Below are 15,527 nucleotides of genomic sequence, written 5' to 3' on the forward strand. Positions count from 1 at the left end.
ATATGATCTTTGACATGAGTTCTTGGTGGAAGCGTTACACTACCCAACCTATGACACCTTGATTCTAAGATGATCTTTTCTATAATAGGACAAGAATCATCTCGCTACCATCACATTTATTCCTACCTTCACAATCAAACCATTCTAGAAGGTCTGACCCAGAATGAGAAATGTTATCTAATCTATAATGCTTTAAACTATGTTATTATTGCTAATAATCTATATAGGAGAGGTCTCGATGGAACACTCCTTAGGTGTTTAGAACCTAAAGATTCCAAATGTGCACTAATTGATGTTCACGAGAGCATTTTTGGATCTCATTCCAATGGCCTAACACTAGCTCGCAAACTCCTTCGTGTTGGTTACTACTAGCCCAAAATGGAGCAAGAAGCTATCAAGTATGCTAGATCCTACAAGCAGTGTCAGCTACATGGGAATCTCATCAATGCTCTAGCTAGAGAGCTGATTCCCTCTACTACAACATGGCCATTCCAACAATGGGCCTTTAACTTGGTGGGACAGATCCACCCAACCTCTTCTAATGGGAATAAGTTCATCATCACGGCTACAGATTATTTCACAAAGTGGGTAGAGGTAGTACCTCTCACAATTGTTGATGGAAAAAATGTAGCACTTTTCATCACAAACTACATCATCTGTAGATATGGTGTGTCATCCTCAATCAATACTAACAATGGAGGATAATTCAAGAATAAAGACCTCAAGGAACTGTGCAAGAAATTAAAAATCACACAACATTGGTCTTCCATTTATTACCCCCAAGGTAATGGTCAGGCTAAGGCATCCAATAAGGTGATCCTCAAAATTTTTCATCGCACAGTCAGCAAATCAAGGAGAGACTAGCATCTCTAGATCAATCCAGCCCTATGGGCATATAGGACAAGCATCAAAACTCCAATAGGCATGACTCCCTTTGTGTTGGTTTATGGCACGGATGTTGTGCTTCCAATAGAGGTCAAGATTCCTACCTTGAGAATCTCTCTGAAGGGCCTTATCACTGATGATGAATATAGGATAGCTTAGCTTCAAGAGCTTGTGTTACTGAATGAACAATGACAAGTGGCATGTGATCATCTGTGAGCATATCAACAACAAATGGCAAGAAGCTAGAATTGGAGGGTCAAGCCACGTGACTTCCAACTGGGTGACCTCATCCTAAGAGAGAACCCTAAGAATCAACAACAGCGAGTCCAAAGAAGAAAGTTTGAACCAAACTAGCTCCGTCCTTACATCATTATTGCAGTATATGGATCTAGTGCCTATCAGCTTTCCACAACCAAAAGCGAAGTGCTTAAAGAACCTATCAACACTATCCACCTAAAGCAGTTTTACAGTTGATCTAATGTCAGTAAGCTCTTTGTACATATTTATATGTCCTAAAAAAATTCTAAAAATTGAAAAAAGTCCTAAAAAAAATTTGTTACCTTGGTGAAAACCTAGCAACAGGTGCCTTGGTAACACCAAAAAAAGTGAAAAATTTCAAAAATACAAAAAAAAATCAAAAAAGAGAAAAATACAAAAAAATTGAAAAATAAGAAAAGTGCCATTGGTGAAAACATGGAAATAGGCATCATGGTAGCAAAAAAAAAAAAGAAATTCCTGCCAAGAAGGTGAAAACCTAGTAAATAGGCACCTCTTGTTCCCAATGCTCCATCTTGCAATGCATCTTCTAGCTATTCTATACAGTCGATTTCATGCTTTTTCTTTCCTTCATTGCTTTTCCTACTTTTCGCTCATGTATCCATGGATTGAGTCTTGTCACAACTTGAGGGCATTCCCCTTCAGTGTCACTATTTTTGAGATTCTCCTCATAGAATCTCCTTTGCAATAGTCACCATTGGTCCTCCCTATGTCTGCTTACTATCGCTAGTGTCACTATTTTCAAGATTCTCCTCATAGAATCTCCTTTGCGATAGTCACCAGTGGTCCTCACTGCGTCTGCCTACTGTCGCCACTATACCTCATTTTCAAGATTCTCCTTATAGAATCTCTTTCACAATAGTCACTAGTTATTTCAATTGTGTCTACCTACTATTGCTTGGGTCATGTCTCCATATTCCTTTATGGAAGATCTCTCTTGCGTCAGTCACCAGTCATTATGGCTATGTCCGTCTGCTATTGCTTAGTCCTCTTTAAGTTCTTCATCGTGAAGATTTCCTCTTTGACCTCAATCACCAGTCATTCTGACTACATCTACCTACTGTTGTCAACCTACTAAAGAGATTTCTTTCAAACATGTTATGGAAACTGACACTTGACATCAATCCCAAAAACATTGAACTCAAAAATGATATACTTGTTTGGATATACTGAGCTCTTTCTTTGTTTGCTTTGTTTTCACTTTATCATGTCCCCTCGAGCAACTCGATGATGTCATTTCTAATTAGAGAGGTAATGACTGGGGGCATGATCTTTTCTTTGCTTTTTGTTTGTGGTTTAGTTCCACTTAGTTGATATATTCCTATAAGAGGGGTGTCCACTATAAGAGCCTCCATCTTGCATTAGATGGTCGGGTGTACCTCAACTCCTTTTATATGAATACGCCAATAACATTGGTTCTTCTCCTTATTTGTTGGAGTGAACTCTTCATGCTATAGTAAATACTGATACTCATCCTACTAAGTGAATGTATGGGTCATTGCGAGTATACCTAGCACACTTTTGTCTCAGGTTACGAATGTAAGGGTCATTGCGAACAGAATACTTACTTAATACTGAGCATAAGATGGATCTCCCATGTGTTTGGTGTGTCTGTCATACAAGCAACATTCTAGTCATCCTAGCATTTATACTTTGATGCTTATGTTGACTTGCTATATTAAAAGGGATAAATGTTCTGTCATTCTGGCTTCTTGTGCCTCGAATGCTTACATTTAATCCCAACAAACCTATAACATATGTTCCATTCATATTCCCATGATTACAATGTTAGTGGGAATTGTATAACATACGAGCTTTGTTCTATATCCAATGATGATAAATTGTCGAGGCTTGGTAACCAGACCTAGGGTTGCATTTAATATAGTCTTGCATTACATAATTCACATGCATAAGCATGCAATTCGATTGTGATTCTATTTCTCCCCCATGTGAGGAAAGATTGGGGGCATCTTCAAACATATCAGGTCTCTCCATGATTGCACAAGCATTTGATTCATTGATTTGTGCTCCTAAATGGAATATCTATCATTCCCAAGAAAAAACACACAACACTACATGAGATGTCAGTCCATTTTCCATATGCATTGCATCCATATACTCATAATATCTACTCTACATGCTCATAATCACATCACATCACATCAAAATACATTTGCATTCATATCAAAGTATAACATACATCTCATAATCATCATATTGACATCTCATATACATCAAAGTGAAACAAACATAGACAATGACATGTACACACTGATACTCAGCTCAAAAATCTTGTATATATATCTATCAAAAAATGGGTCAGTACAAAAATGGGCACTAATTGAGTACTATCAATCAAAATGATACAAAATGGTGCTGGCACACCAATCAATACATAGCTAGAGATCAAAATCAAGAGCTAGATGCACATCATCTAACTTTGTCCTGTGCTCTCATCTCCAAGAGGAGCAGGAGTAGGAGCTGTAGGCAGAGGAGGAGGTGGTGGCATGTCAGGTCTAGTAGGAGGTCGTGCACCTCCTGACTCACGCATATCATGAAAAGGGTGAAACCTAGAGAGCCTCATCAGGTATCATTGTCGAATATGCAGCAAAGCAGTAAGCTTCTCGAGCTAACTGTAATCGCACCTCATCTTATAGCATCACTGACCTCTGCTCAGCAGTCTCGGTACACTCTCTCCATTGATTGATCTCCCACTGTCACTCCACCAAATGTGAGTCCCGAATAGCTACCTGTATCTATAGATCTCCCAACTACCCAGAGGCCTGATGAATCTACTCTCGATAGCATCGTACTATTTCTTGCACCCCAGCTGTAGGCTGATCTGGCATATCCACATCAAGCATCTTCGTTGCCTCTACCATTCGGTGAAGCATAACTCCCCATCAACACTCTAGCTTGTACTATCCTCTGTTGAGCATTAGAAAGCAACTTAGGAAGATCACTAGCATAGATGCTAGTCTGTGCATCTATCTGTATGCTTACATTAGCTCATCCCAACTAATGGCTCAACCTCTTTGTAGCTCCCTCTCAAACACAATAGAAAGTGCCATTGTACCTTCTTAGGGCACTATATCATAAACCACGCAGGCTCTATGGAAAGGGATCCACAATATCCTCTAGATGTCCTGCGGGGTGATCATCAACCCCCCCATTGGTAGATGGAAGGTGTTCATCTTTGAATGGAAATGCTCCACCAAAGCTATGAGTAAGCCATGATTCATCATCACGGCTAGGATCCAACATAGTGAGGACAAGCCTAATCGAGTGATATGTGCCTAATCCACATCATCAGGACTCTGCAACAACTCTCCATATGGTGGATAATGTGATTTGAATGCGATGTCATCAAAGACCTCCTGTACACACACAAACAACAATGAAAAGAAAATGATCAGTACCAAAATGAAATGGTAGAACAAAGCTAATAAAAATGCAAATTTTACATTAAAAATTGAACATTTTAACCTTTTCTATCATGGGTTCTTGCAAGAAGATCTTCAGATCTTGCATGAAGATCTCTACATTTTGTGCAAAGTTTCTCTCTTTCGCGTGAAGAATCTCTTCATCGTGCAAAAGACAAAGTTCTCCCACACGAAGAATCTAGTTCTTTGCTTGAGATGTGGGTATCTCCTATGTGAGAAACCTCACTGATGCATGCAAAGAAATAATGCACCCTATTTCTTCGTGTGAGGAAAGAACATCTTCACACGAGAAAGGATAGTCTCACACGAAGATCAATTGACCAACCGTAAAAATGTGCTAAAATATGCAATAAATGACCTCAAACTATGTAAAAGAAAAAGTAAGAAGGTGGGAAATTGATGACTCATCGGTGGTCTGTAGTCTACTGGCCGACTGTGTCATTTGGAGTGCTCAAAATGATGATATCTCATGTTCACTGCCATGTCTCTTTCAGAGCTCAATTCACTAAAGGACAAAAAGCACAAACAAATTGAAAATGACCCCTTGGGCCCTTATATAGCTGTTGACCTAATTTTTCAAAGTGCTCCAATTTGTGCAAAAATCACCCCTGACTAATTTGACCATTCTGAATCCATTTTCGAGATCAAATTCAAAATTTGACACACTTTAGTGCCTCAAAAATGTGTTTTAAAATTTTGGGACCGACATGATCGAATGCTTGTGTAGTCTAAATTTTTTTGATACTTTGCAATTATTGGAATCTTTTCAACTCAAAATTTTTCAAATGTTTGAAATTAATTCTTGAAAAAGTCAACTTTGGTCAACTATTGGTCAAACTTGGTCTTTTGGACCTCGAAATCACTCTAGATTGACTTCCAATATTCTTCAAATCATTCTGATCTCTTCATATTTCTTCAAATCATTCTGATCTCTTCATATTTTCTTCTGATCATTTTGATCCTTTCTACACTCTACTACATCTTAGATTTCTTCTGTATCTCTTTGTATATTGCTTTACATCATATTTCTGGTGTGTCATCTTTTGATTTCGCTCCTGAGGGGGCAGGATGATTACATCATTGAACTTGAATTTCAAATCAATCTGAATCTTCATCACTTGGGGCATCTTGTTCCTATCTTATGTCCTTGTCACTTGGGGTATCTCATCACTCAGGGCATCTTGCTCCCTCATATCTAGCATCTTTGCTATCTATCTTATCTTTTCATCAACAGATCAATCTTATAACAACTCATCTCAGAGTTCGATGGATAGGTATTGGGATAGTCTAAACCCCAACTCCTGAGGATCAAGCCTCATTCTGGGGATGATTCTATGACTTGTTATTGAATCTTCTTATCTTTTATTAATCTTGCGTATCTAGGTGTTCTATCTAGATCCTTAAAGATTAAGCTCCATTCTGGAGATAATATTTTAAATGCTTTCAATCTCAGGTATCTAGGTGTTCTATTTGGATCCTTAAAGATAAAGCTCTATTCTTGAGATAATATTTTAAATGCTTTCAATCTCAAGTATCTAGGTGTTCTATCTAGATCCTTAAAGATAAAGCTTCGTTCTTGAGATAATATTTTTAATGCTTTCAATCTCAAGTATCTAGGTGTTCTATCTAGATCCTTAAAGGTTAAGCTCCATTCTATAGACAATCTTTTAAATGCTTTCAATCTTAGGTATCTAAGTGTTCTATCTAGATCCTTAAAGGTTAAGCTTTGTTCTAGAGATAATCTTTTAAATGCTTTATCAATTCAGGTATCTAGGTGTTCTATCTAGATCCTTAAAGGTTAAGCTCTGTTCTGGAGATAATCTTTTAAATTCTTTCAATCTCAAGTATATAGGTGTTCCATCTGGATCCTTAAAGGTCAAACTTTGTTCTAAAGAAACCTTTTAAATGCTCATCAATTTTGGGTATCTAGGTATTCTTCTTGGATTCCTTGGGATTAAGCTCTATTCTAGATATGGTCCTTAAAAGCTTATCAATTGGTCTTTGTATCATCAACTTTGGAACCAATCTTACCTTTTGGTCTTCACATCATGCTTTCTAATTTTCTTTGAATTGAACGTGTTGCTTGCACATTTATTCAAAGAGGGGCAAAATGTAATACCCCAAAATTGGCTCATTGCCATGATCACCAATTCTGGTCTATTCTAATCAATTCTAAGACCTATTCTAATAGGCAATTCTCATTATTCTACTCGCTACTTGACTTAATTGTCAGATAAAAAAAACCCTAATCTACATTCAGCATACTCATTATTTAATCCCTATAGTACGCACTCATATTAGCCACATTAAACCTATTTGATTTCAATTTAATTTAATCTAAAGTATTCATACTTTATTAAATTAAATTATCTCCTATGGTTAATGGAATTAAATTTATTTAATTTAATAAATATGCCTATTTTAATTAATTAAATGAAATTATTTAATTAAATAGGAAGCCATTCCTAATTAATTAAATGAATTTATTTAATTAAATAAGAAAAGTGTGTCTAATTAATTAAATAGAAAAGGCATTTATGAGAGCATATCTCATTTTATTAAATAAATATTCTTTCTAATTCTTCTCTTTAGTTCAAAAATGGAAATTCCTAGATAACTATTGATCAAATTAGAAGTGACCCAGATCACTTGCTTTCACACTAAAGTCTATCTAAGTTGACTCACTCTTACACTCATATTTAAGTTAGTTAACTCCCTTTAATTTGGGAATCTTCCACCTTAACTGAACCTCATTTTCAATCCTGACCATTGATTGAAATCGATCTCAACCATTGATGGATTCTAGGAAAATCTATTTAAGAGACCCTCATTTCTTCATTTTGAGAGGATGAATTGAATTGCTATCGAAGTGCTATTGAAATTCATACTCACATTTGTTCACATTTGCTCATATTTTTCATATATTTGCATCCTTAGTTTAATTTCATTTAGTATAATATGCATATGATTAATCTAGTTTCCTTCACTTGTTCTTAGATTAAATGCATATCCCATTATAGACTACATTGCATTCTCACATAGATTAGTTGCATATCAAATCCTTCATTCTTAGAGGGTCTGGTTTCTTGCACCTTGATTCTAAGGATATTAACAGGCAAAATCCCTTTAGGTAGAAGACAACAGGTCACTTTGCAGGGAAAATCTTGGGTGAACAATCTCATATTCATTCTAGGATGAATCCACATACAATGACCGTGTTGTAGTGTGTGTGTGTGTTAGTACAGGCCACAATTCATGCATACAATTTGTTTACTGAATACTCATTTTTTACTTGTCTTGTCACCAACTCTTCATCTCCTTAAGCTTTAAGAATCTTGACTCCTTTCTATTTTGTTGCCATTATTCCAAGGAGAAGAGCTTCATATTCTATAGTATTATTAGTATTTTTGAAATTTAACTTATAGGCCAAGCAAGTCATTTCTCCACTAAGTAATATCAACACTACCCCTATGCCTAAACCAAGATTAACACAACTGCCATCAAATTCTAGAGTCCACAATTGATCACCTTTAGTTTGTTCTAATTCTTTTGATATATTAGGGGTGTTAGAGAAAAGCATATAATTACCAAACTACATTTCATGATACAAGATTTGAGATCTAGGGTCATCTAATTTTAGGATAGTAAATTTTCCTTCTCTTTTGGTTCTAGCTTCATGTTTTTATCTCCAACTTGGATATTGGTACAAGACCAATCTAGTTTTATTTCTCCTCCTATGTCTTTACAAAAACTTCTACATAAAAGCATGTCATAGCTTGCAAGGATGTCTACTACTAGGATGGTAAGTTTAAGTCTTTTTGAAGGATAGGTAGCTAGGGAAACTTGAGAATCTTTTATTTGTCCAAGTAAAGGTACTTGTTGCATCCATTGAATAGCTTCTACCAAAGTTTTTAGTTAGTGGAAGCCCTAAAGCTTTTACTATAAAGGAAGGCATAACATTATCAGAGGGTCATCAATTTGTGATGCAATTACTCAATCTATTTCAATTGATGAACAAGGAAATGTAGGAAGGATATTGTTTTTTATTTGGACATGTGGCTAAGACAATGGATTCCTCTTCTTGAAACAAGTTACTAAGTGCAAAATCTTCATTAGTTAAAGAAAATCCAATAATACTAGCTTTATGAGATAATCAATCTTAGCATTAATACTAACATGCTCTTTATCTTTATTACAATGTTCATCTAACCTTTTCAACTGATTAGGATTAGCTTTAAAAATAATCTAGTGGAGATATTTGAATTCTTGTCTCTTTACAGTACTGTATTATGTCAAAAGAATTAGATGTTTTACCTTTGTGCTCCTCCTATGATGTTGAAGTTACCATGCCTTTATTTTTATTAGTTTTTTTTTTTTATGGTGCATTATTTTTGACAAGGAATGAATTATTGATCTGATTTCTATTCTTCTGATATCTGACATTATTGTCAACTAAGGCCCTTCTAAAGTTGCAAAGTAGTCACCTCCTATCTCTTAATTAGATTCATACTCCAAGAAAAAAAAAAAAGGATCACCACAGGAAGCATGATCATCCTCACTTTCAAGATATTCAATTGTTTGTTCTTTATTATCCACCATCTACTTATATTCAATCATATCAACACATGTATCTCCATCATGGTCTACCCTTAAGTGAAAAGCACACATATTTTGTCTTTTGGGAGCACCTTTAATTGCTAATCTCTATTGAATAGGTGTTATTTACAATTATTTACCTCCATTTGGTCTTTTATAACCTTCTTGATGAGGTTGATGAAAAGAATGAGTAGGCCTATTGATTTGTTTCTTCAATGAAATGAGCTCATTAGACAATTTTTGAAGCATGACTTCTATATTATTAGAAGTACTAGTTGTATTACTCATGGTTCCAGATTGGAATTCTCTTTTCCACTTACCAAATGCTATCATGTCATCCTCCATCTTACTGCTAATGTTTGGGTAGCTTACAAGTTTTCTACATTTGCTCTTCTAAATTGATATCCCAAATCAGGAGGCATAGAACTAATGTAGAAAGTCTTCTTATTATCATTTGTAGGTGCACTTGCTGCAGATATTCTTTTGATAATATTATTGAATCTTGCATTAAAATCTCTTATAGAAACTAATAGTTCTTTCTTTATCTATGCCAATTGCAACAACAATACTTGTGCATCTTATGGACTTTTGTAACGTTCCTCAAACCTTTATTTCATAGTGTCCCAATTTGTGATGTATCCTGCAAGTAGGTTTTGAAACCAATTAGCAGCATTGTCCACCAATATGTCTACAAATATTTTGATGGCCACATCCTCATGTTGAGGATTTACTATACTACAAGCCTTGTGGAATACACCTAAGTTTTGTTCTACAGATGTGATACCATCACCATTAAACCTTGGTAAGTTATTCCTTGATGCTCTTGGAAAATTATTATTAGCTATAAGGGTAAGAGGACTAATAGTATTTCCCCACAATTGTGCCATAATTGTTGGTATGGTGATTTGGTTTATCTTAAAAGTAATAGAAAGTGGGAGTGTTGCACTAATCAATAGCAAAGCATCAAAAGTAGAAGTAATGGAAGTCCTGGAAATAGGAGGAGTAGAAGATTGAATTCTCTATATTCCATTTGGAGGAACAATTGCAAAAAAAAGAGTATCTTGGAGTTTCTTGCTTATAGATTCCCTTGCTCATGTTCTTCCTCATTTGCAAAGGTCTTCTAGGATAGGAAAGTTATCCTTCTTGAGCTATTCCTATATTGGGTTAATCTTTCCTTTCTCCTTTGAACTCTTGGTATATTTGGAATCTAGAGTGTATCAAATGTTTAGAAAATGGTGTTTCAAATTTATATTACTAGTCTTCAAGTTTAGATTTACTTCTTTTCTTTAGTAGGTTGAGGCTATAAAATTGGCATCAATTTCTTATGGAAAAAATCTAACCACCACAAGTGCTTTCTTACAAATAAAATATATGGAATTAGATTGCAAATTAATATGAAGGAAAATTCTTCAAAGCTTTCTTTTGAATCTCCCTGGCAGAGTCACAAATTTTTTTTGGTTAATAGTTTGTCTTATTAGATTTTATAACCTCATTCTTTGATACCCAATGTTTTGGAGAGACAAAAGGATATTTACCAAACAATGGGTCAATGCAAGTATTCTATCACTGCCCTCTTAATTACTAGGTACAACTCCCTATGAATTGGAATGATATGCAATGAATATGTTTTTACGAGATCAAAAGTTTTACATTATAAGCTCTTAACCTAAAGAGAAGTAAAGGATAACCAACTTGTTTGTAGGCACAATTTAGGAAAGATGGATTTGAATAACCTATCACACCCAATGGAATGACTATAGTAGATTATCTTGAGATTTTTGACTCTTACTTTTATTCTAAATGTAGAGTTAACCATCTAAATGAAAAAGAGGAAGAGAAGAATAAATGCACATGGGGGAAAATGGAATTTCTTTGACTACTAGGCTTGAATGAAATGGAATTCAACAAGTTACTAATAGATTCACACACATCTATCCTTCAATTCCCAATAAAACTATCTAGTATAGTAGGAAACAAACAAGAGAAGAGGCAAAATTATATATGAAGAAAGTAAATGGAATAAACTCTACTACAAATATCAAAATGAAATGGAATCCACCTAATTATCATAGGATCACATGTAATTGTCCTTCAACTCTTAATATAGAACTATTCTATCCATGGGCAACAAAACATGACAAGTAAATAGGATAAATGGAATTAAAGACCAATTCAACATAAATTTTGTTGACCCTTGCATTATCAAATGAGGTTCAATTTATAGTTTTATGTCTTTTCTTATTTTTGGCAAAGCAACAGTCATATAATAGAAAAGAAAATGAGAATGAAATATGAAATTATCTAATCTACATTGTGATATGAACATGTGGTATCTCTTCTATTAGTGATTCTAAATCAATGATATTCCTAAAACACTCTATGACTTTTCATCTTCGTGCAATTTCACAAATCCTATAGTAAATTGTTAATTCTTAATATTCTTCTATTTTGCACCAACCTTTGTATTTCATATTCTAACGATCATCAAAACTTTGATTTCACATCATTGATCTCAAATCAATGGTCAAGATTAAATTATTGTAAACCTTCTTTGTCTTTTCCTTTATAATATCCTATGCAGATCCACCAAGTACACATGTTAAGAAGTCATTATGTTGTTATGATTATTTTCCTTACAACTTTACATGGTGAGATAGCAACAAACATAAATCCTTTTATGATCTAATGGTGGTGATAAAGAAATGTTAAGTCTGCTTGTTTCATTGTGTAGGTTCACCTTCCAATTATATACCTCATGGTAGACATGTGCCAATACTTTATTGACCAATAAATCTATCATTAGACTACCTTGCTTCATGGAATTTCATTGCTAGACTTTACCTTGTGTAATATAATGGACCCATTGAGACACATGTTGATCTATTGTTATGTCCCTATGAATAAAGATCAAACAACTTTTAATACTAACATAATGATGATCATGTATCTTGTAAGATTTGATGGCTAGAGCCACTTGACTTTTGTTTAATATTTGAATGGGACCCGATCTAACAAACAAGTATTTGGACTTTTCAACTAGGAAAACAATAATAGACTACCTAGGAGATCAAGAAACTAAGCCAAAGAAAATTGCATAATAAGGAAACCTATCTATCCAGCTACTATATAAGCATTACTTTCTTTTAATATTTTGCATTTGATACAACTTCAAGTCCTACCCATTATAAGAACATGGTAGGATTTCTCTAATGGGATATGCCAATTTGCAAGAGTTACTTTGATTTGGTTGTATGATCTAAAATGGCCTTTTCCATAAAGACTAAAATTTTGAATGCATACCTTGTTGAGATTTGATTGAAAAGATCATTATTGAAGAAGAGAGATCGTTTGAAAAGAGGGAGATTGTTGATAAAGAATATTTTCAATCATTGTTTTGTCACTGATGTCAAACCTATTATTTGTTGGAATGACAATTTCTTATAAGATCCAAGTACTATCACTTAGTTGATTGATGAAGAGTAATTAATCAATAAGATGTAACAAAAGCACCTCAGGGAAAGGTTGAGTTATGGTTTTGTAATGAAGTACAAGGATTAGTTAAGACAATGATAAAATGATGAATTGATAGTATACTTGGAGATACAAATGTTGGCTACACTTAGAAACTCTGGAAGAATAAGTTGTAACAAAGTTGTCTACAAAGCTTGACTCAATTCATTAGTGGATGTTGAGCAAGCTAGTTCGTGCTAAGTAGATTTTTAGTAAGTGTCAAGCAAATGCAAAATCTAGTGTGTGCCATGTGAAATAGAAGGAGTCAAGAAATTTTAGGTATTGAGAAAGTAATAGATGCCGAGCGTTAGTAAAATTTAGTTGATGTTAAGTGAATCCATAGTAAGTGTCAAGCATCAGTAAAACATAGATGGTGTTGAGTAACATAGTGTGTGAATCCTACCTAATCCATTCGAACCAAAATTTAAAGTGGGAAGATTAAAGTGGAAAAAGTTTTCTAGACTTCTATTTAAGGAGTCACAAGTCACTAAGCAAGAGTTGCTGAGGTGCCAAGTTGTGAAGTGGTTGCTAGGATGTCAAGGTGAAGGCATCGAGAGAGAAGGAGGAATAGAGTATAAAGACTCTACTTTGATAGGTAACCATAGAACCATAGAGGAGATTTCATTGGTATATCAAGCATGGAGACTCAAGGAGACAAAGCTTTAAAGGAGGACAAGCTGTCAATGTTGTAGAGACTAAAAGCCAGGCAAATTTGAGAGTTGAACTAAGATCTAAAATTTGCAAGTTAAGTTGTGAGTTGTATCAGGTCAAAATCCCTTGTTGTTACTCTCTAACAATTGTTTCAATTAGGGTAGAATCCTATGGACTTAGGTTGGTCTAACAACCATTTTTAAATCCTTAAATATGGTGGCATTCCAAGTGGATATTCTAAAGTCCTCTAACTAGGCCCACTTCTAACATGGTGGTTAAATCCTTTAACTACATCACATTTAGCAGTGTGTTGTATCCTTTAATAGGATAGGCCTTTCACAAGGCATCACTTTAGAAGAGTGAGAATTGAGTAGCATGTTACTAGTGGTTTTTTTCAAATTGGGTTTCTACATAAATCACTATTTTATGTGTTGATTCTTCACATGTTATTCTTGTATGTTGATTTTACAGTAACTTGCTAAGTAGGAAAGTTTAAGCTTAGATGCATGATTAGTCAAATGGGCTCACTATATTTAGTGAAAAAAATTTATTAGTAAATTTGGACCTTGAATAACTAATTCACCCCCCCCCCCCCCCCCCCCCTCTCAATTTTTCTAAAGAATTTCTAACAATTGGTATCAAATCCATCTACTGATTTGATTTAAAGGTACTAGAAGTAGGAAGATCAAGATGTCCAAGAGAGAAGTTCCCGAGCTTAACAGAGATAACTTCATTGCATGGGATAGGTTAAAGAAGCTACACCTTGGATCAATAAGTGACCATGAAAAAACCTTAATTGAAGTGAAACATGTTGATCCAGTTGTTCCCACTGCAGAAGATATAAAGAAAAAGGAGCACAATCAAGAAATGCTAGAGATTGCCTCTGCCCTAAACTATGTTGAATTTGATGAGACCAAGGGATGTGACTCTATATTTAAGATGTGGAAATCCATAATAGATATTTATGGAGGATATTAGAATGTTCAAAGAGCAAAAAGAGAAAGCCTCAGAGGAAATTTTGATGACATGAAAATGGAGGACGGTGAGAATGCAACTCAATATGCCTCTAGAATGAAAGAAGTAGTAAGCGCAATAAGAAGTTTAGGTGGTAATTTAGATGATGACACTATTAATAGAAAATTCTTAAGAACTTTTCTTCCCATCTATGCTATTAGAGTATTAGCCATCCAAGAGTTAAGATGTGTACAAGAAAACCAGCTAACACTTGAAGGTATAGTGGGAAGACTCACTACATTTGAGTTGTCCAACTTTGATAACTATAGACCTAAGAATTTTGAATGTACTTTCAAGGCCAAGCTATCAATGAAAGATATTGAGGAGATGAAACCAGAGAAGAAGAATAAAAAGGTAAAGTATGCATCTAGTGACAGTAGTACAGATGAAGAAGATGTGGAACAATTGGAAGCACTACTAGCCAGAAGATTTTACAAAGCTAAAGGTAAATTCAAAGGTAAGTTACCCATCATATATTTTAATTGCAAATAAGTAGGACATATTTCTACAAGATGCACACAGAAATAGAACTACAAATAAGGCCACAAGAACAAGAAGAGAAGAGAAGATGATAGAAGAGATTAAAAAGACAAAGGAAAAAAATGTTGCATTGTTGAAGAAGAGGATGCTGATGGAAATGATGATGAGGTAGTCTATGTAGCCATAAAGGATGAGTCAGATGAAGATGAAGCAACATCACTAGTAACCTATGTGAACAAGAATGACAAATAGATCATAGATAGTGGATGCTCACATCACATGATAGGAGACAAAAGTAATTTTGTTACCTTTACTCCGTATAATGGAAATAGTGTTAGATTTGGAAATGATGCTCCATGTCTAATCAAAGGAAAAGGTTATATTAAACTTATAGAGAAAATTTCATGTCATGATGCATACTATGTTGAAGGATTGAATTACAATCTATTGAGTGTGTCATAGTTAGGCAATGTAGGATGCAAAGTAGAATTTGAAAACAAAACTGCCAAAATCTATGAAACTGATGGAAATCTAATAAGAAAAGGAGATCAAACTAGGAGTAATTTATTTTACCTAGATATGGAAGATGTAACCTATCTTATTGTAAAACTTTATGATGTATGGCTGTGGCACAAAAGGCTATGTCATGTCAACTTTGATAATCTAATTAGC

Source organism: Cupressus sempervirens, chromosome 11, assembly GCF_028749045.1.
Source record: "Cupressus sempervirens isolate cs-2001-9-10 chromosome 11, ASM2874904v1, whole genome shotgun sequence".
NCBI lineage: Eukaryota > Viridiplantae > Streptophyta > Pinopsida > Cupressales > Cupressaceae > Cupressus > Cupressus sempervirens.